Source organism: Camelus ferus, chromosome 30, assembly GCF_009834535.1.
Source record: "Camelus ferus isolate YT-003-E chromosome 30, BCGSAC_Cfer_1.0, whole genome shotgun sequence".
Classification (NCBI taxonomy): domain Eukaryota; kingdom Metazoa; phylum Chordata; class Mammalia; order Artiodactyla; family Camelidae; genus Camelus; species Camelus ferus.
Genome location: NC_045725.1, coordinates 12,064,447 through 12,086,787, shown reverse-complemented (window position 1 = coordinate 12,086,787; position 22,341 = coordinate 12,064,447). Strand labels below are relative to the sequence as shown.

The following is a 22,341-nucleotide window of genomic DNA, read 5'->3' as shown; positions in this document are numbered from 1 at the left end:
GGGGAGTTGTTCATGTGTTTAAATGATCATTTTCATGACTGATAACTTTACTAATTAAATTACTGCTGAGTGCTTGCATCTTCCATAAACAGTTCTGCTCCGTTCCTCCCAGTGTTTCTAGCAGAACGAATAACAACATAAGGGAGCTGAAATCCTGCAAAGATGAGGTCTTGAAACTCCACGGAATATTACGAGAGCGAGGCGGGGCTTCCAGGCTCTCTTTCCCGGTCACTGCTAGTGGTTCCCGCAGTCTGAAATGACACCATGGGCCCTCCCAGCGGGGGCAGGGCTGGAGGAGTCTGTACAAACTGAAGGCCACAGTGAGCAAGGAAGCTGCTGTGCTCTGCCATCATTGATGCAATCAGAAATTATCTGCTGTCCCCTAAAGTCACTGGATAAATCTCCAAAGACATACCGTTCGCCCTACCTCTACGACTGGCGGCTGGGGGAAAGTTCTGGAAGGAGGCAGCCTCCCCCAGTGTGCTGGAGAGAAAGGGCAGCCTTGCCCCCCTCTCCCCCTTACGACCGGCTTTCCTGGGAGCCTGTCAGAAACTAAGATTCTACACTCCTGAGGGTAAACTTCTCTCAATAGCTTGAGAGATTTTTCCACCAGCATTATTTAGGAAATTATCCTCTGGGACTGCATTTTATCTTTGATCTTGAAAAATATATCTCTGTTCCTGTCTTGAAAAAAACCACGAATGTATACAAGTCCAAAAGAGGAAGAGGGAAAAATCACAAGGGCTTTATTCACATTACAAGAAGCCTTTTATTTCTTTTCCTTCCTTTTCTTAAAGAAGGATTTCCCAGTATATTCTTTAAATGGCCAACACCTAAGACATCAGTATATTCAAATAAAAAAAAAAGACGACTTCCAAAAAATTCAGTTTCTACATATCTTTTCAGTAATTTACTGGTCTCATAAAGTAAGGGGTGCCTGTTCCCCTACGTGTCTGTCACGGTGGTTCACTCGGCGTGTATCCGCCGGGCTTCTGGGGCTGGCCTCAGCTCCATCTTTGACTCAGTGGCATTTTTCTAAGAGGGAAAGCGGTGCCTGTTTGTGGAGACGCCGTACTCCGGGCTGACAGGGGCTACAAAGATGAAGTACCCTTCCAATTCCTGCTCCTGGACTCTACCGAATTAAGGTCTATCACCATAGCTAAGGAAACGAGCCTGTCTACACAGCAGCGCCCTTCTCGTGCTGTGTTCTTCGTGCTCATCTTCTTATAAATAAAATCATCCCTAAGGAGAGAAATCTAAATTACCTTCAAAAGCACTCTTGTCCCTTGTACATCCTTGCACACCATCCAGATTAAACTGACAGGGCTGCAAAGTCTGTAAACTGAGTCCCAGGTCAACAGCCCAAAATGCTCTCCCTTCGTGGGACCCAAACCACCCTTTGTCTGCTCTCCTCACAGATGGCGAACTTGCAAGAAGGGTCAGAACCTGGAAGCTGTTGACAGAATGACAGGAGCACATCCACATTATGTTTGAGATGGTCACATCCCCTCAGGTGCTTGACTGAATCAAGTGAAGGTCGGTACAACCCCCCACCTCCTCAGGTCCCTACGTGGTTCTCCAACCCTGTGCCCCTGAACTTGCTCTCGGTGGAAGGGGAGCCCCAGATCTTCAGGGAGCATGTGACTCACGTCCCAGAAAAGTTTTCTTCAGCTCATGGACGGCTTCTCTTTGCCAAGCAGAGTTAATTTGTCTTAGAGCGCGAAGCATATTGTCCCCTCCCCAGAGGTCCTACGTGGGGTGTTGACCTTGCCTGTTTCTTTTGGTCTTTACCATGAAGGCTTATTTTTCCAAAAGTAAAGATCTCCAAATTCCATGCAGCACACCCACCCCTCTATTTTGGCCAGTGATTCTGCTTATGACTGTAACAGTGCCCCGTGACACCACACACCGGCGGTATGGAAAACTATGTAACTCTAGGGAAAAAAAAAAATTAAAGAGCCCTGAAGTCCCGTGTTTGCATTTTCACGTGTGCCGGAACTTAGGTCTACGTTTGGGCTGATGTAAATATTTACCTCCAAAGTCTGGGAGGCCTGTGCTCCTTGCGTGAGTCAATAAGCGAGTATACGGGGAGAACTCAAGATGTCAGCTTTGTACCTTCCAAAACCTTTGGAAAAGCTCTCGGTCAAGAACTATTAAAATATTGCATTTCCAAGGAATAAAGGAGACGCTCTGTCACAGACAAGCAGTTGGCCTGGAGACCAGAAATCAGGCTGGGGAAGAATGGGCTTGTCTCTGCAAGTTTCAGGGACCTCTGTGAAAGTCATGTGGACAGAAATGATCCAGAAGAAGAAAGAAGAAACCGGTGAAACCCAGAGCTATAGAAGTCGATATATTAAAACAGAGGGGAAAGCAGAAGATTCTGAGGAGAATGGACAGGAAAAAGAGCTCGAAAAGTGTTTAGTTTGCACAAACACAGGTGAGCCTTTGATTTATGGTGGAGCGTTATTGGAAGACACTTACAGAACAATGACGTCATTCTTTCAGTTCTGAGGAGGTCCCACTGCCAAAATCCAAAGTGGCAGAAGTCTGGCATATCACTAAAGACGTAAGAGAAGAAGGTGACCTGTCCTTTGATGAAAGCATCCTTGGCCCCAACCTGAAACGCCACGTGCTGCTGCAGAGGCTCCATCTCAGCAGAGAGATCACAGAGGGAAGGAACACAACTGAGGTCAACAAGGAGGTGGGGCAGTGGTCTCACAATGATCGATTAGTAATATTTGGTCTCTAAAGGGAAGAGGACGGCTGAGTGAAACACAAGAAAGTCCAAAGACGGGGAAGTCAATAAACAGCCTTGTTCACCAACCCTCAAAAAATTCCCACCCAGAGGGAATCTCCTTAATGCTCAAACGAGAAAACACAGGGCAAACAAAAGGCAATTAGCTTCACGCAGAACGAAACAAATTATATAATTAAGAGGTAATCCAGGTGGCATCCAACTCGGCCTGATCCCCCAAACAAATTCCAGTAAACTGACGGATTCCGAATGGGTGATGGAGGGCGACCAGGCGACCAAGGAAGAAGCGTACATGTAACCGTTGATTTCAGAGGAACAGCCGCGTCCTGGCAACGCCTTTTGTGTAGCAGTCTCACACACGAAGCCCTCTGAGCTTCTGTCAGGGAGCAGATCTCTGCAGTTTGACCAGGAATCTAACCCATATGTCATTGTTTACGTTCTTTTGTGAGTGTGTGTGCGTGGCAGCGAGTTTATGTATGTTAAACCCAAACACTGTCAATAAAAAATATCGAAAGTGCTCCTAAAATAAGCTCCCTTTAAAAATGAGATAAACGAATAGGGGATGATTGATGTTAAATACACAAAGGACACAGACTGTAAAGTTCTATCATAAGTGAACGGTGCAACCCTCAGGGGCTTCCTCATCACCCGTAACAAATGCATTCAGTTTCCCATAAATGTCTCAGGTCACCCTAACTCTTACCAGTAGTCACCAGGGCCTCCCAGGTATAAACACGCACACATTTTTGGCAGCATAATATCAATTGGAAGGAACAGTGAACTAGGATTGCAGAGATGGAATTCTGGTCCTATGTCAGTCACTCACAGACCATGTAAATCTTGAGCACATTGTTAAATTTTTCATAAGATGTTGAGTTCAGTCAACAAATATTAAGCTCCTACTATGTGCTACTATATTAAGCACTGTTCTGTGTTTTTGGTATACAATGGAGAGCAAGGAAAACAGCTCTGCTGGAGCTTAAATTCCAGCCAGGAGAGACAATGTGATGTAAACAGATATTCATAATTCAGGTAGCGATAAAGGCTTTGAAAAAAGTAAAACAGGTCCGTATGATAAAGAATGATGGCCATGGGGACTGTAACTGAGGGGGTCTGCAAAGGCCCCCTTGGAGGAGGTGACCCATGAGCCAAACCAAGTGACAAGGAGACACAGGTCACACGGTGGCAGAGAACGGTGCTCCAGACAGAGGCGCAAGGTCCCCAGGAGGGTCTGAGGAACAGACAGGCTAGAATGGCCGTCAAAGACATAAAAAGCATCCAGCGGTCAACCTCTCTGAAGAATGTTGTAAGGATAAATGAAACAAGATGGGTAAATCCTTGAGAAATTTCCAGTGCTTTACAAAATACAATGGGTTATTAGAACCAGCATACTCTGAAGAAAAATTCCTCCTCTCCAATATCTTTAAGGAGAGTTGAGAATCATGGTGCATCTCACTCACGTAGCTCCAAACATCACTTTGGAGCTAGAAGGGATAGCCCGCCCCTTTCACCTTCCAGATCAGAGGACAAAGGCACCAAGTTACCCCAGACCGTGTCAGTGGCCTCTCAGAACCAGCCTCGCAGCCACCGCCCCACCCCCCACCCCCGACACGGCGGCTCGGAAACCTGGCTTCCCACATCTCTCCTGGGCTGACTCATTTTACCACAAGGAACCGACCAGACAGGCAAAGCGAACCAGGGCCCTCAGGCTTCAGGCAGACAGCTGGTGGCATGAGCACCCAGAGATAAGAACTGACAGTCTCAACGCCCAGGCCTGAAGCGAGACCCACCGCTTACAGGTTTCATGACCTTGGACAAGTCACTTAAACTCTCCAAGGCCCTAGGTTCCACATTTAAAATTGGAGGGTAATAAAAATGCCTTTCCTCCCTACATTACAGGACTCTGGAAGGACTGAAGATTGTAATACACATGAACGTCTGAGTAAACCATAGGCACAGCAGACAGTCATCACCCATCCCCCTTGTCACTGTTTGTGGTGAGTAGCCTCCCCCTAGGTCACGGACCACGTACTGCTGCCAACGTTGCACGACGTTGCTCCATCACCGTTACCGTGGATAGACCTTGGGAGCATCCTTCTATGCTGGGAGTTGAAAAAATTGCATCTGAGGTGCTCCATGAACACTTGATGACTTACAAAATCTGCCTCATGGATATACTTTTCATCTGAATTCCCACAGTGGGAGAGGCAACCACAGATTACACTGGAAACACCTCTTCCTGGAGGAAGACCCAGGGTTCTGCTAAAGACAAGTCGTGGGACCTTGAGCAAGTCTCTGAACTTTGGGCGACCACCACCGTGGTGTGCTTCCCACTCCCAGAATGTGCAGAACGCTTATGACCTGCGCATCCCCCCAATGATGTGCAAGATATATCATATTTGTTGAGTTTCCCAGAGTTCATGGAGCAATTTCAAATCCATTATTTTATTTGATCCTTTTAATAACCCTGGGAAGAGCGAGAACAGGGATGAGGAAAGCGAATTTATAGAGGAGAAAAGAGGCTTTCGGTGGTGACATGACTCATCCAAAATCTCAGAGGTCTAGGTATTCTGACTCCGACTCCAATGCTCTTCAAAGTTTACTGAGCCTCTTACGAGTAAGAATGCAGTGAAGGTCAAATGGGGTCATGGATATGAAAACTGTCAGGGGTCCCCAGATGTGAGACAAGCTCCCTGCCTTCGTCCTCATTCCCAGACCAGTCAGCGGTGCCTGCCCAGCTAGAATGTCATGTCCGCTGGCAGGAGGGGAGGCATGGTCCGGGGTCCTTCTGCCTCCCCAAGAACGTCTGGAAAAGCAGACAGGGGACCTTTATTAATCCTTGTTGACTGACTGAGCTGAGCTCGAAAGACTAGCTAGCTCTCTCCAAAGGAACCATCCCCATCCTTTAAGAACCACCCCCACCCCGCACCACGATGGAGCTCCTGCAGGGAGAAGGAACACCGCGCCCAGCTGGGCAACTGCCACAGCCACGAAAGCCCATTTCAGTTAGCACTCTTGACAGGGCTTCCTTTCTGCTTCCTCCTGGCTTTTCTTTCCTTTCCCTAGGAGGTAAATAAATATTTTAAAAAGAAAGAAAAAAAGTGGTGTGCTCTTTTGTTCTGCCTGATCTACATATTGGAACCAAATGCCTCTATTTTTCCCCCAAAGCAGTCATGTTGGCCAAGTAGCAAAAATGCATTTCTTTAAAAAAATTTAATAAATAGAAGTTTTTATGTGTTATAAATACCAGGAAATTCTTATCAGGATGCGAAAGTTCAGCTCTTGTTTTTCTTTCATCCCCATTCTTTCTCTTCAAGGAGAAAGAGAAAACAAATCTCTGTGTTCATAATGAAATTGCTTCTTTTTGTCTGTGCCCTGCTGGGAGCAGCTTGCCTCTAAGTGTCTCCGAACATTCTGGGTGAGGTAGTCCTGCCTTTCTAACAGCTACCCTGTTTTCCCTCATCCCCCCAAGACCGGAAAGGAAAGTTCTGGTTTTCCGACATCCCTCTACCGAAGGACATTTCATGACAAACTCAAAATGTTGAGGGTCGCCAACAGTAAGGGTTGGGTTGCTTTTAAACAGTATCACAGCGCCTTGTCAGAGAATCACGTAAGCTGGGTTTCCTCCAGCCCAACACCTTCATTTACAGTAGAGGGAACGGGGTATCAAGGAACTGCAGGTTGCTCCCCATTTGCTCAGCTTCTCAGAGGCGGAGGCGGGATGGAACCCAGGCTCCTGGGTCGGGTCTTTGCATTGCTCCCTCTCTTTGCACGGCACTTCAACGTCTAGGGCAACCTTAATGGGAAAATTTGTTCAAAGGAGAGTCTAATGAGGAATTATGCATGTCTTCATTCATTCATCAATTTGGCAAACATCCCCTGGGCACCTTGGAAGCCAGGAATTACGCTAAGCAATGGGGGGGATGCATGATGTGGACCCTTCCCTCAGTGTGTGAGTGCATGTATATGAGTGTGTGTGTGTGTGACTGTCTGAAGTAGCACAACTTAATATTGTAGCTTTAGTGATACAAAGAGGGCATGTCAAAAACCATCACAATGGGAGTGGTGCCAATTAGCGCCCCATGGGCCAAGTTTTCCCCATTCTTAAGAATTTCAGCTAGGTGAGCCCCCTTGTAGATCCCCTGTTAATCCCCCACAATTGTCAATCCATTCTCCACACTGCAGCCGGAACAGTCACTGAAATCAGTGGCTGAGATCATGTCATCCCCCTGCAGGAAGTTTTCAGTGAGTTTCCGTCGTCCGTGGGATGAAGTCCAGGATCCCTCAGAGGGCTGAGAAGACCCCTACCAAGCACCCCCTGAGGTCCCCCTCAACTCCCTCGCCAGTCCTCCTGACAACACTCTCCCTCGCTTGCCACGCTGGCCCCCATCAGTTCCTCCAAAGCTCTTGACTTAATCTTGCCTTGCCGCCACTTGGACAAGCTGTTCCTTTTCTTTGGAACTCTTTCTCCCGACCCAGCCAGGCTTGTCACCACCCCATCCAGTCTGCCATTCTCCTGGCTGACTCCTTATTCCTCCGTTCTCAGCATGGACATCGCTTCTTTAACAGGCTCACCCCTGTGAGCCCCGGTGCTAATGAGAGCGCCCGCTGGCGGCTGCTGTAGCTCCCTACTGCCTTTGCCTCACCTTCAACAGCTTAATTACATTTCGTTGATAAAGTCTCTCTCTCCCAGGAGACTGTAACCTGATAAGGGCAAGTATTATGTTTGTCTTGTTGACTGTAAGGCCAAGGTCTAGAGCAGTGCTTGGCACGGCCCCAGTTTTCTAAAATGTTTGGATGAATGGATGAAAAAATGGATGGACGAATGAACGAATGAATGTGAAGGAGTACACATGGACATTCCAAATGAGGCATACCACAAAACCATGATTGGGATGAGAAGTTCCCAGCATGAACTTGGTCAGTCAATTCTGGAATTCACAAGCAAGTGGACGCACTCTAAAGTATTAAACAAAGGACCTTCGGAAAAAACAAACATTTAAGATTCATTACCCTAAAAGAGGAGATGACTAGGGTAATTTCAAATCCCACGTGCTGGGCCTGCCTGAGGGCTCCTTGTTTCTGAAGAACGTGATGACGGCACCAGGGGCACAGAGGTCACAGACGTCGTGCTGGAAGCAGATAAGCTATCAGGACCCTCCTCTCAGGCAAGGAGAGAGGGCTGGACGCACTCACACACAGACTCCGAGAACGTTTCGAGGCTTTCCCTCGAAGCCTACCTCTTCACAAAGCTGCCCTGCAGTTTGCCGTGGGCAGCCCGGACCAGAGATCTTCCTCTCTCTCTCTCCTCTCCCTCCCCTCCCTCCTTTTCCCTAGTCCTCCAACTCTCCTGCCAGCTGTTTGCCCCTAAAGTAACCAGCAATGGGCCATTATTGTTGTGGGAGGAAAGGAACCTTAAGACTCAACCCAGTAACGAAAGGAAGCTAACACATGTCCAGGTCGACATGTTTTGAATTCTTCAGTGAGTGGGGTGTTCCCTGCACTCCCGGAGCCCACACTCGGGTCTGGGGCGGGGTGCTGTGCTCTGTGGGGGAAAGCCTGCCCCAGCTCTAAGCACTTTGACAGGGCCTGCGCACGCCCTCCAGCTTCCCAGCAGCCATCCCTACCGAGTGTGACGATGACAATGACGTGGTGCATGTTTCAAGAAAACAGAAGCACTGATACATCCCCTGACTCTATGACAGGGCTGTGATTTTCTGCTGGGAGAATTCTGGAAACCTGGCCTCCTGGAGCATGCCTAGTGACTCTTTGAAGTCACAAAAGCGACATTGTCCAGCCCTGTCTTAAAGGAAGATTAAACTGCATTCAACAGCCCAGGCAAGGTAATGACCTCACTGCTCGGTGGCCACCCAACACCTGGGCCTCAACCAGCCAGCCATTCATCCTTCCTCCCGCACAGGGTTGCCCAGCTCCTAGGCTCTGACCCAGTGACATCACCCCACGCTGAACAGGATTAAATCTTTTGGGGCTAAGTAGGCAGTTTGGACCCCGCAGGGGCTTCCATGGGGAGATCCCAGGTCTGCCTGGGGCTCTGGGCAGGAATTACAAATTCCGCGATCTTGCCCTCCCCAACAGGCTCCCGAGCCTTCCCCTGCGACACCCAGACAGCTTGAAAAGGGGGGTGGGGAAGGGCCAAAAATTAGAGTAGGAACTTCGGAGAGTAAACAAACAGGAGTCACTTAATGGAAAAGTCTAGCATCTCACCACTAGACTGGCCAACTTAAGGAAATTACATTCCCGACCCCCGAAAAGATGAAATATTGGCTGTTAAAAAATGTGTGTCCTCAGTAAAATTGGCAAGATGAGATAAAGAAAATCAAACGATAAAAATAAAGAACACTGAGGATTTAGCGCCTGAGCGTTTTAATGGAGATGCCAAATCAGTGACCCCTATTTGTTACTGGAAAGCTTTGGGTGAACTTCTCAGCGCTGAGCCCAAGTTTACAAAATGCCTAGAATAAAACTCGAGGGAAGATGGCGAGAGATTAGGGGTTCCTCCCTGCTCTAACAGTCTGCTGAGTGGCTCTCAGGGTCTCGGGGCAGCAGTCCCGAGGTCGCTGAGAATGAGGGAGGGACAGCTCTGTCCTCCAGAGGCCATGACACTTTGACTTTCAGACAAGCATCAGCAAGCGGGTTTCACACAAGGCCAGCTCAGCGTCCATGCCCCCAAACTCAAGCCAAACTAAACAGCTCAAGTCTTGACCCAGCCTCCTTCGGGGAGAAGGGAGAGGGGAGGGGCTGGCAGATAAAGGCGCTGTACAGCACACAGCAGCCCGCCCCCGGCCCATCCACACACAAGGAACTTGATTTCCATGCCCCAGGGAATCTGTTGGTGAAATTCCAAAAATTTGCTCAGAGATTGTAAATAAAACAGTCAAGTTCAGAAATGGGAGGGCTGGTCCCCAGCTTTTGCTTTTCCACGGAAAGTATTAATCAGTGCCATTCTGCCCCAAAAGACAAATAAAGTGCTTAAGAAATCAGACTTTTCACTGGCCCCAAATGGGCCTACTTCAGCTTGTCACAAGTCCCTGGTTTCTTCCTGACTAGTGTCCAGGAGCCTCCTGTGTCCTCAGTTTACCTGCTCAGAAGCCTGGGGAAAAGAGTGCTTGCTCTGAAGGGCAGAGCAGATCAGCAGAAGGAAAACTGGTCCACCCCCTCCACCTGACAAGGACACAGCTGGATGGGGCTGGGCCAGGAGGCAAGGTCGGGGCCACACAGAAACACTGCACAACCGTGAGCCACAACATGAGAGCTCAGCCTGACGGGATGACCCCACGGTGCCAGGTGCTGACTCTGAGTGTCAGAGAGAGTCCGAGCTGAGTGTGAGCCCCAGTTCCACCACTCGCAAGCGGAGGCGTACTGGGCAAGTTATTTCACATTTTAATCCTTGGTTTCCCCTCCTGTATTTGGGGGGAGGGGAGAAGGTGGCACTCCATGCTAAACCAGCACCAATGACGCATCCGAACGACCCTGGCCTGGGGAGACCACAGTTACGCCGGATTTCCACTGCCCACACTTTCACCTCTAAGGCGCGGCCACTCTCCCTGTCTCATTTGAATCCTCCTGGCCTCCTGGGAGGTAGCCTCAGGAAAAGTCTTCTCCCCACTTTACCAGTGGGGAAACTGAGGCACAAACCGAAAAAGTGTAAGCAGAACACCCAGGACAAGTCCCAGGGCCTCCCGATCCTGTATCAAGTCTCCCCTCCGCTGCAATGGTCGGCATCAGAGCTGGGCTGCTGGGAACACACTCGTGCAGGTGAGGGACATCTGAGTGCTAAATGTCCCCCCCCCCCCGCTGGGTATTATCTCCCAGCGCCATTATTTAGGGTGTTTTATATTTCTTTACATTTTTTCCCCCTGAGCTAACAGATTAAAAGGCAGGACTTCTTCAGGCATAAAGGATAAGCCCAAATGGCACAGCTCAAATGATGAATACGGGGAATTAGAGGGAAAGAGGAAAGCTTCTTAACGCATCGTTTCCAACTGCCCAGGAACCCGGGCGCTTCAATATTTACCATGAAATTTCCTGTCCCTCTGGCTTTGGGAGTTTCTAAGTTGCTAGATAGAGTCTTATCCTGACAGTTCCACTGCACAGCGCCGCGAAATTAAATGAGGCTAGATTCTGTCTGGTTTGGAAATCATATTTTCTTTGGCCTTTTAGAAAAAAAAAAAAAAATCAATCTAGGTTGGGTCCGAATGGCCATCCACTTGGAAAACAGGGGCTGTGCTACGGGGCAGAGAGTGAGCGCTCTACAGTCTGGGGGTCAACCAGGAGCCCCAGATGTGAACACTCAGGGCGGGTGCCTGCCCGGGCTATGGACGGAGGCGGGGGAGAAAAGGCCAGTGCCGAAAGTGCCCTAAAATGGTGCTTTTATTTTAATTTTTTTGTTTTTGTTTTTGGGGGGAGGAGGTAATTCGGTTTATATATATATATATATATATATATATATATATATTTTTTTTTTTTTTTTTTTTTTTTTTTAATGGAGGTACCGGGAATTGAACCCAGGACCTCGTGCATGCCAAGCACATGCTCTACCACCGACCTATACCCTCCCCCAAAAGGTGCTTCTTAACATCCAGGCCTGTGCTGCCTCTCTACACAGGGCCCTCAGGAGGGCGTGACTGTCTGTCTCCTGCCAGGGAAGCTTCACACAGAGGATCACACCTCACAACTTCAGAAGGGATCAAAGACAGAGAAAAGCAAATAGCACCAAAGTTAAAATGGACTTGTTCACTGAACATCGGAGGGCACTTCAGAGACAGACGCGAGATGGGGTCCTTCTAGTGGAGATCACGATTTGAACAGCTTAGGCAGAGATCAAAGTGCAGAGAAAGTGGTCTGAGCAGAGACCCGCCCAAGCCTAACGGGCTGGGTGACGGGGACGGGTCGCTGGCTCACTGGGTACAGGCCCATCGCTTATATAACATGCAGTCAATCAGTAAGACGGCCTTTACTGTCCCTTTCAAATCTGGTAATCTTGCATTCCATCATTCAAAATCCAATCTCTATGACTCACTATTTTTCAGTCTAAGATGATCAAGGAATGATCAAAAGTCATGCTTTCCAAGCTTGGGAATTCCTCAACTGACCTAAATTTGAAAATTATGCTCCATCCTCTTTACTTGGGTGGAGTGAAGGAATTAAGAGGTAAATTAAAATCACTGCAGAAGACAGAGGTAAGAAACGAAGGTAGACAAGAATTGTATTTCATTCATTTGTTGGAAACCAGGCTGTAGAGGAAGTGATGTCGGAAAAAAAAAAAAAAATGTGACCAAAACTTGAGTAGTGAATTCTCGCAGACACACAGTGAGGAAGAGAGAGGAGTCTGGACACCATAACCTTATGTCACCTCCTCTGGAAACCTTCCTGGTTCCCTAGGCTCTGTTACCAGAGCACCTTCTATATCTTGCTAACTGCATTTATCACACAGAAATATCCACGTTAATTTACTTTAAGCCTGTTTCTCCCAGAAGAAGGTGAGTTCTTTAAGGAGAAGGAGAGCATTTTATTCAAATTTGTACGTGAAGGACCTTGCACGGAGCCTATATAAAGTAATTGGTCAAAAAACGTTTTGAATAAGTAAGTACTGAAATTACTTTCCAATAGCAATTAAAAGGAAAAAAAAAAAAAAAAGAGCCAGGTCACAAGCTAAAGGTTCTCATTTCTAGTGACACTTTCCGTAGCAAGGCAAGGTGCACTGATTGAAAGTTCTGAGTTTCTCATTAGCATTTTCAGGAAAGTAAAAAAAAAAAATTTTTTTCTAATTTTACCTCCAGAGACCTTGTCATTATCCTCTCTGCAAAGCATTATACCAACTCTGAAGTGATCTGACTTAAAATAAAACCCGAGTGAAAATGCAGAATCCCATGAATCTCTTGTTAAGTATCTGGAGATACGTGACTCACCCGAATTGAGAGGTTACTGGCGTTTGTCTGAATGCCTGAGTGTCAGGAGTGTGAACTCTGGGATCAGTTGACCCAGGTTCAAATCCCGGCTTGCACACTTCTGCATTATGTAATGTTTTTCAAGCTGAGGTTGAAGAGTATCTTCCAGGTTGTCTATAGATGACCCCCAAGTTGCCTGCAACTCCAAGTTCCCACAGTCCCAGGCAGTCCCACCCTGTCCACAAATCATGTCGAGTTACATTCTCGCTCGTCTCCTGCACATGGCAGAACTCGTGACCGTCATCTGTATCAGTGGTTCCCTAACGCTCAGGTTGGCGTGGGGCAAAGATCAGGGGTGGGTCAGCAGAATTTCTTTGTAGATCTTTCACATAGTGAATACATCTCTCCCCCCGCCCCACTGCACCCCCACAACACACACCCCTGGGGGGCACTTCCAATGACAGATGTCAGCAATCTATGTTTCAGTGATGTTTCTTGGATAGAAGATTTTTCCATACCCTCCTCCTTCATTCTGATTGAAACTTGCCCCACCCCACGACTGTGCTGAGACTCAGGTCTACATCCAAGGAGGCGGTAAAGATGGCCATCCGTTTAAGAACAGCTTCCAAGTGACAGTCATGCCCATAGCAAACCAAGCACATTTCTAGCCCAAATTACTGCATAAATCTTGGGCCTTCTTCTCACATCATCTGTCAATAACTGTGATCTACCACTGGCTCAAATTTTTGTTTTCGATCTGATTCACTGGCCATGCTGTCCCCAGGCATCTGCAAGTGTCTGTGGCAGGAGAAGAGGGCACATTAGCATGTTACCTGGCGGCTCTGCCTTTTTCCTCACCAGTCATGCCAAGAAAGAAATGAAGACATACACATTCAGGGCAGGTAAGGGGAAACTAGAGAGAGAAAAATATTAATACTTACTTAGAATCTGAAGTATCAACCTAGCTTAAGACCAAATTCTCTTCAGCTAACCTGAGATGCTCCACGGGACCCTAGCAGTTGGATTGGCTACTTGATTACTTGTTTGCTTATCTGCTTTGTTTTGGTTCCATCAGTCAGGAATAGGCACTTAAAGAGTGAAGTTCTCTGCGTTTTGGGGAGCAAGAAGAAAGCAACTTTCTGTTGATGGAGCACGGGTGCGTTAACACAAAACCTCAGCGTGCTGCAGGCAGCTGCCAATTGCCGCCACAGTCCCCCTGAGCTGGAAGTGTCCCCTGGGGTCTCTTCCTTACCCTCTTTTTTTGTACCCAGCCGTGAGCCGACCTGGCCATGAGGGAGGGTTATCTGCAGCTAAGACCCACGGGTTAGGATCGAAGCATCGAAGCTCCTCCTCCGTGGAAGTCCTCGCTCTACAACATAGCGGTAAAGGGGGACTGCTCATGGCACAGGCAACACCAGCGGGGCGGCTGTGAATCTGGCCTGTAGGCGGGAGGTCCAGGGGCACCTGGTGAGCAGGTTTCCTCCACAGTCACTATAATTTTTTTTTTAATTGTTGTAGGTCACAGATGGATGATTACAAACCTTTCTTCAATAGGAGGAGATGCGGTGTAAGGTGAGAGAGAGCAATAATCCGGCCTGTGGATCTGCAGGAAGAAAGTATCCCTGGTCTTCAATAGACAGCAAGAGAGTAAAAGGAATTTAAAGGAAACATGAACCTCCCCTCAGATAGCTCTACACAGAAGTCCATACCTTCAAAAGTCCAACCATATTTTGAGAATACCAATAGAATTAAAGATTCTAGCTCAGTGGTAGAGTGCCTGCTTAGCACGCACAAGGTCCTGGGGTCAACCCCCAGTGCCAAGGAAGGAAGGAAGGAAGGAAAGACAGACAGAAAAAAAGAAAGACAGGAAGAAAGAAAGAAAGACAGGAAGAAAGAAAGAAAGAAAGGAAGGAAGGAAGGAAGGAAGGAAGGAAGGAAAGAAAGAAAGAAAAGAAAAGAAAGAAAAGAAAAGAAAGAAAAGAAAGGAAGGAAGGAAGGAAGGAAGGAAGGAAGGAAGGAAGAAACTAACTTAATTATCTTCCTCCTCAAAAAGAAAAAAAAAGAATTAAAGATTCTTTCGGGTAAGAGATACTTCAGGAGGAATCTCACTATTAAAGTCTAAGATGCTTTTGGTGTCTATTCTGTGCCAGGTAATACTCCAGGCATGTTTATAGGTAACATCACATTTAATTGTCGAGATGCCCCCATGAATCCCATTAAACAGATGAGAAAACCGAGGTGGAAGAACATTAAGTAACCTAGCTAAGGTTATCTGATGGTATTCAGCGCAGCTGGATTCAAACCCCGTCAATCCCAGCGCAAAGCCTGAAAGCTTAAAGCACAACACACAGCAACCTGGGAAGATGACAGAGAACAGAAATATCAAGCGGCCCACGAGTGGAATTTTCCTGCAGCCCTGGGGTTACACCCTCGTGAAAATAGCCTCAGGTCCTGCAGAAGCCTCAGAGCCAAGAACGCTCCCTCCCTGACAGGCACCAGCCTTCCCAGGGGTGCGGCGCCCCCTCCCCGCCGGGCCGGGGTGGGCCAGGGGGCAGGGGTCCGAGGGGGCCCCGCCCTGCATGCCCCACGGCAGATGTGGATCCTGGAGGTGCTGTCTTTTCCTTTTCTTATTTAAAGAATAAACAAAACTCTCCACACTCCCCACGTGTGAAACGCCGCTGGTCCCGCCACCAGACAATAATTTCACAGTCACACAGTGACCCCGGCGCACAGAAAAGAGGAAAAGCCGACACCCCGCCCACCCCAAGCCTGGGAGAGTCAGCCTTTGGAAAAGCCCAGGTCGCAGGAGATCAAACCCACTGGCAGAGGAACAACAGGAGGTGGGGAGGCGGCTGGGGGAGAGGACGGGGAAGGAGGAAGCATAAAGTTTAAAGGTCAAAACAAATGTCAACCTAACACGAGCAGCGTATGAACAGCACGCAGCCTCACTGCTAGACAAATAAATACTGCTGGGGAGGAGGGCACCAGGAGGTTTTATTAACTCTCTTCCTGGAATCGCACACGTTGGAAGCCTGTGCCATCGTATGAGCTGCAAAGCACAGTACTTATCCCTCGGGGGGGGGAAATCACAGAGCTGATACTGAATCCATCCCTTTCCCAGCCAGTGCCCCTCAGGGGCAGGGGCGCTGTCAGCAGGAAGTGCCCGAGCAGATTTTGACAAGAGTGGGAAGGGTCACGTGCTGAGGAGAACGCAGGGCAGGACCCTGCCTCCGCCTCCTGCTGACTCTTCCCCAGGCGTGGTCGCACTGGGCCCAAGGGGCGCCCCGTGATCAATGGGCTCCTCCACGTCTGTGTCCTCCTCACCAGGAAGGTCTCTGTCCCACCCCAGGGCCCAGTTCTGTGGGGATCCCGCCTGCGTCTGGGGCCCCACGTGAAAAAATCCCCATTTGCAGAGCCCAAGGCAGTGAGGGAGGACTCACCAGACAGCTGCTCCGGGCCCACATGCAGGGCTAAGTGCTCTGTCCGTCCATCCCTCTGTGCTTCCCATGCTGGCTGCTCACCTGGGCCACCGGCAGCACTTAAAAACATGTGCATGTGTGCACGTGCATGAGAGAGAGAGAGAGTGTGTGTGTGTGTGTGTGTGTGTGTGTGTATCCCGCAGCCCCACCCTGAGAAATTCTGACTCAGTTGGTCTGGAGTGGATCCTGAGAACCTGCATTTTTTTAAAGCTCCCAGGTGATTCTGATGCAGTCAGCGGTCCCCAAAGCAGGCTGCAAGCGGGTGTTACCGGAAAGCGGAGAGCACGGTGTGGGGCCCCTCGCAAGCAGTCCAGGACAGGTGGTCCAGTTTGTAGCAGGCCACCCTGATGATTACCAACCACGAGCCGCCACTGCACAGAAATGCCATTTAAGAGCCACGCAGAACGTGGAAATGAATATATATGCCTATGTTTACATATGGCTAGGGCACTGTGCTGTGCACCAGAAATTGACACAACACTGCAAACTGACTGTGCCTCAATTTAAAAAAAAAAAATGAAAAGTAAAGAAAATTAAAGTGCCATGCAGTTGCCACTCAAACGGCAATCAGGTCTGGAGGCACGCCTCCTCCAAACCAGCTTTCCCTGCTACCGCCCTACCATTAGGAAATATGTTACCACCTCCTTTCTGTCTATACTGTCTCCCCTGCTTTCTGATAGGATTTCGCCCTGGCATCTGCATATTTGTCATCTCTAAGTTGTTGAAAAGTCTTGAAGAAATGACTCAGAATATTTCGTGAATTGAGTTTGAACAACTGAGGCTGGGGAATATTTTGTTCTGGCAAGTGCTAAGAACCCAGAATAGTGAGGCACTTCGTTTGTATCCTCCAGATCCAAAAGATAAAAAGACAAATCCACTGGCAATCCCAAGGACATGGCCAAAAATATCAAAATTCGAGAAGAAAGCCCAAAGGCAAGCGACATATGAAAACCAGGTAAATAAAAACTAATTAAACAAAGCTGGTGAGCTCAGTACACACTCTGCCCATCACTGACATCTCACTCCGACTACAAACCAGTGGTGTCTCTCCTATAAAATATGAACCTTTTGTGTTTCATTTCTCAATTGGGCTGAGGAGAAGGGAAGGGGGTGGGGAAAATTTTCAAGATCCACTAGCAGCGAGGAACAGTCTGGGGCTCTCTTTGGATGGTGGGATTGAAAGCGAAGATTCTGGAATTTCTGTGATTAAATGTCTGTAGTGAGCCCACAAAGAAGCTGGGGTGCCGCTCTGTGCATAACTAGATGGCTGACGGGCACATCACGTCAGTGGTGGCCAGTGCCTACGATGAAGAAGGACCCTCATGCAGGGGCGGACCATGAGTGCCGAAAAGGCCACTAATCAGCCCTTAGCCTTTTCCACCCCGTGCCAGCAGAAAGGTGGCCCCACGTGAACTTCTGGGTGACATACGGTGGGAGGGACAAGGAGTTTTGCATGTGGTTTCTTCTTCTGTTCTTTTGTACTAGACTTCTTGATGAGAAGAATCATAAGAATAAAAATTTTTAACTTTTTACACCCTACTCTCACTTTTATCTCAAAACTTACTTCCAGACACTGAAGGCCATGCAAGGTGTAAGGAAAGGAGGAAGCAGTTAGAAGGTCAGAATTTCCAGGAGAACTTGACTTGAGTCAAGGTCCTCTAGGTGGGTCTCTTCTGACACGTCTCTAAGAAATCACCCCCCAATAAAAGTGGAGATCAAGAACATACTTTTTTCTAGAGGTTGAGCTACCATAGCGGGGAAAAAAGACAAAAAGGTAAAGAGAAAAAAAAAAAAAGGAGGTGTGATACATAGAAGGAATCTGTCCAGGGTCCCATGGGAAGTGGCCAACTGTGGGGCCCCATGAACTCTTCACAGGTGAGAATTCCTTTTCTGCACCAGTCACCTCGCCAAACCCCAGTCCCAGCATCCTCACAGGCTCAGCTCTGACTGCTGAGTGACCCCCCCAGCCCGTTTCTTCTCCTCCTCTTCCCCTCCTCCTAATGTACCTTCTTTCTCGGTCACTTCAAAAAAGTCACGAGCAGGTATATTACACCCCACAGCTCACGCCGCCCGCCGCCCTTCATGCAGCCCTTCGCAGAGGTAAGAGTCCATGTCACTCCATCAGGGGGTGATGCCCACAGCGGGTGGCTACAGAACCAGAAGTCTGTCTTATTCCTGAGGATTTCCACAGGATTTTCTTGAGCCACCGGGGGCAACCGCCAAAGTAACAGAGTCCTTACTGAAATACATCTCTCTGTGTATCGTATGGGGTTTGCCATCAGTTCAGAAACTGTAGGTTTATTGTGCAATTCGTTATCTGATACGGTTAAGCACTGATGACTATAAATCCACGAATGGGAAGTTCAAATCTCCATAGAAGGAAAAGAACAAAACACCTAAATCAGCCGAGACTTGGTAAACACGGACGACGTCCTTAGCTAGTCTTGACGGACCCCTAATGGGGCAGCCTTGATTGGAGCCAGTGCGATTCCTCCAAACTAGAGAGACATCTCATGGAAAGTTAAACCACATAAAGGAACTTGAAAACATTATACTTTATCCCGAGCTCTGCCACACTCACCACACACAACACTCCAAACATGAGCACGCACACAAATGCGCCACAAAAGCATCTACTTGATGTTCTGGGTCTGTGTGTGCACGTGTTTTTCAGAATATTTTTTGAGAAAATTTTAATGTGTAAAACAGATAAAAACTAAGCTTCTGTGGTTAGAATGGGGTTCTACACATTCAGCAATCTCTTGGCACCCAACGTTGGGCTCTGAGGCAGCCAGGGCTCCCCAGATCACATGTTAAAGACCACCAGCCCACCCTGACACCAGCCGTGGGTTCTCGTCGCAGGGGAGGGCGACAGACATTCACCCTTCATTGTAGGCTTCCTTTGCAGAACACCCACTGTGCTCACATACAGAGATGTCAAGGTCAAAGGGACACGAATCCTGATCTCAAGGAGCTGACAGTCTGCTATGGGAGAGACAAGTCATCTGAATATTCCAAAACATTCGTGAGTAATGTGATAAAGGTAGTCACCAAATGCTTTGACATTCCAGTTTGCATCTCACCACAAGTTTTCAGGACACTGAGCCTGTATCAGAGTGGATGTGATTGGGCCTTTAATTCATCACCTCATTAATATTAAAGGCTTCTTTGAGACAGACTCTATAAAATGAAGTTACTTCATTTTACTCCCAAGAAGGATGTAAAAAAGCACCTGCTATTCACCCTATGAGTGATAACGCCAAATTCCTGAAGAACAACAGAATGCTCACACTGTATCAAACAGCGTATATCTAGCCAGGAACACGACGCTGTGAAGGACACGGTGGCCCATACTGGCACTAATCACGAAGATTAAAGTTCTAAGCATGTCTAACACTTAATACAGTTCAATTGCCCATTATGTCTTCTTCTTACAAGCATGTAATACAACCATTTTAAGGAGGAAAAGAGCTCCTAAGCTTAAGACCAATTCTGGTGACTTGTGTTTGCTGATTCCCTGCCCTCTGCTGAACTAGAAACGCTCAAGTTGAAGGTCCAAGCCACGGCTGGTAACTCATTTGAGAACAAAACAGTTTCTTACAAGAAGATCCGGCCTGTCCCCAGATAATTCAATTTGCTACCATGTAACCTGGGGGCCCCTAATAACCCCAGAGGTGTGTTTCTCTTTGTAGTGAAGATGCTGTTATTTCAGGGAAGGAAAGGAAACACTCAAGCCAGTGGCCAGGGGGAGGAAAACAGGACTCTAAGGCTTGGAAAGGAAGACACTTCAGAGCCCTGCCGTCCAGCACCCTGCGGGGCACAAAGGACCCTGCACGCGACCATGTCGCCTGCCCAACACCTCCGTTAGAGGGAGCTCTTTCCTCTTGGGGCAGCTTTGTAATTTATTTTCTTTAAATAAAAATGTCTTCAGTTAATGCAAAGTTCTGTCTCCTTGTCATTCCCATCTTCTTGGTTCTAAACCTGCTCTGTGAAAGTGCACGGAACTAAAACTCTCCCCTTCATGGAACAGACCGTCAAAGACACATCCCAGTGGAAGCAGGAAGCTCACCTCCAGGTCAGCTCGGGCCTTATGACTGGCCTCCAGTGCTGTCTTCGCTTTAAGGACTCCCCGCCACCTGAGGGACTACGATGCTAGACTCAAAGATATACTTTTAGAGTTTGTTACTCTTCCATTTTTAATTTTTAAAAATGTCAATTGTGGTGAAATATGCATAACATAAAATTTACCATTTTTAAGTTCAACGGCATTAAGTACATTCACCTTGGTGCCCTCCCATCACCCACATCCATCCTCTTTTCATCCAATAAAACTGAAACTCTGTATCCACTGAACACAAACTCCCCATTCCCCACCCCTGCCCCGGTTTCCCATCACCCACCACTCTACCTGTGCCTCTGAGAATCTGATTGCTCCAGGCACCTTATATAAATCACATAATACTTGTTCTGCGACTGACTTTTTCACTTAGCATAACGTCCTCAAGGTTCATCCATGTTACAGTGTGTGTCAGAATTTCTTTCCTTTTTAAAGGCTATCAAAGAATATTCCATGTCACCATTCCATTTTACAGAACTGAAGCTAGGCCCCCTGACTCGCTGTTTTCTGTCCCCTGTCTCACCCTCCTCTATTTCACAAATGTTCAACCTCCCAATTTGGACCACGGTCGAAGAGGAGACTTCTTTGTCAATTCTCCCCAGGCCGAGAACTCATCTTGTTCTTGGAAGCCACACATCCCAGGCTGGGAACTCCCTTTCAGATAGTAAGGAATTAAGAGGGCTGGAGGCTGCAGTCCCCACGATCCAAACCTTGGCAGGGGACCCACAGCAGGAAGCCTGTGGACTTACTCCTTCTGGAATAAACACATTTCCTTAAGGATTATTCCAATTACTATCATAATTTTTTGTTCCCTTTGAGAAGGAAGCATACCTCTTTCCTTCTTTTCTTTGCAGAACTAGAGCTCGAATCCCTGCAGTAGCAGGAAGGGAGAGGGCCTCATGGGTGGTTTTGCTTGTGTGTTTTGGACTTTAGTCTGGATAGGCGCTCTTATCTCTCTTGCCAAGGTATGGCAGTGTAACCAGCACAATGCCACCGGAGCAGGGCCCCGCCATTCCTCACAGTCACTACCTCTTAATAAAAGAGGAACACCTCTGCAAGGGATGAGGTTACTGTCAGTGAAAGCATGACTAATAATGATTAATGTCATCTGTGCCAACATAAACTGGATCTGCACTTCACTAAATAATTATTCTGTAGCCTGGATACCATTTCCACAGGGTTCAGGGAAGTGGCTGGTCATTTATCACATTAAAAACAAAACAAAAAAACCTACATAAACAAGAGAGGATAAAATAAGAATCCATTCCCCCAAACAAAGCCAAATGCCTTCACATCCATGCACAAAATGCCTGCTTGAAGCTAGAAACAACAACAAAAATCCTATGTTGCTTGAGCCAAAGGAAGACAAAATTGGACACACAGCCTTCACCCAGCGAAGAACAGAAGCCAAGTCTAGTTCCTCCTCGAGGGAGGGAAACGGATCAGCCATGTAATTGGCAGGAGGGCATCCATCTCCTCATCTGATCTTTATGTCTGTCTTGTAGGTGAGACACCAGCATCCACTCAGCACACAAGGGGACTGACGGGGAGGTGCACTCCCACATCTCCCCAAGCCACAGAGCACGTCTGCAGCAGAACCTGGTCTCCCCCCAAGGCTTCCACCTTGTGGTCCACCCTGCGCTGCGACTTTTGACGAAGTTCATCCCAGGCTAGATCCTAGCCCAGGCTGTCTCTTCTGAGTTCTGTTTCCCAAGGAGCTCATGTCATAAACCATTTCTCAGATATTTATTGAGCAAGGACCACTGTGTGCCAGGCACTGTTCTGGGCCCAAAGACACACCAGCGAGCAGAGCCCAGTCCCTGCTCTCAAAGGGCTTTGATTCTAGCAGAGAAAGGCAGGTGATGGGCCAGCAAGCAAGCACAACGCGTCCGTAGAACACCAGCCAGAGACACGTGCCAGGCCCAGAAATAAGGCAGGGCACGAGGAACAGGGAACGTCAGAAGGGAAGGTGTCTGCCATCTTACCTAGAGCGGTCAGGAGAGGCACCACGCATAACTGATGTTTAAGCCGAGAAGTAAGAAACAAGCACTGTGGATGTTTGGGGGAGAACCTGCCAGGCAG

General features: G+C 48.0%; 1 protein-coding gene and 1 long non-coding RNA gene across 4 annotated transcripts in view; both read right to left on the bottom strand.

The window, feature by feature from the left end:
* The window catches only part of LOC116660626, a 28,062-nt gene extending 9,924 nt beyond the window's left edge, over positions 1-18,138 (bottom strand). The window contains exons 1-3 of the long non-coding RNA XR_004316204.1: positions 17,166-18,138; positions 3,112-3,123; positions 1,849-1,852 (exon numbers count right to left, since the gene is read on the bottom strand). This is a non-coding gene — a long non-coding RNA (uncharacterized LOC116660626). The remainder of the gene's footprint in view (positions 1-1,848; positions 1,853-3,111; positions 3,124-17,165) is intronic.
* The window catches only part of SETBP1 (SET binding protein 1), a 363,259-nt gene that overhangs the window by 261,063 nt on the left and 79,855 nt on the right, over positions 1-22,341 (bottom strand). The gene's annotated exons all lie outside the window — the stretch shown is intronic.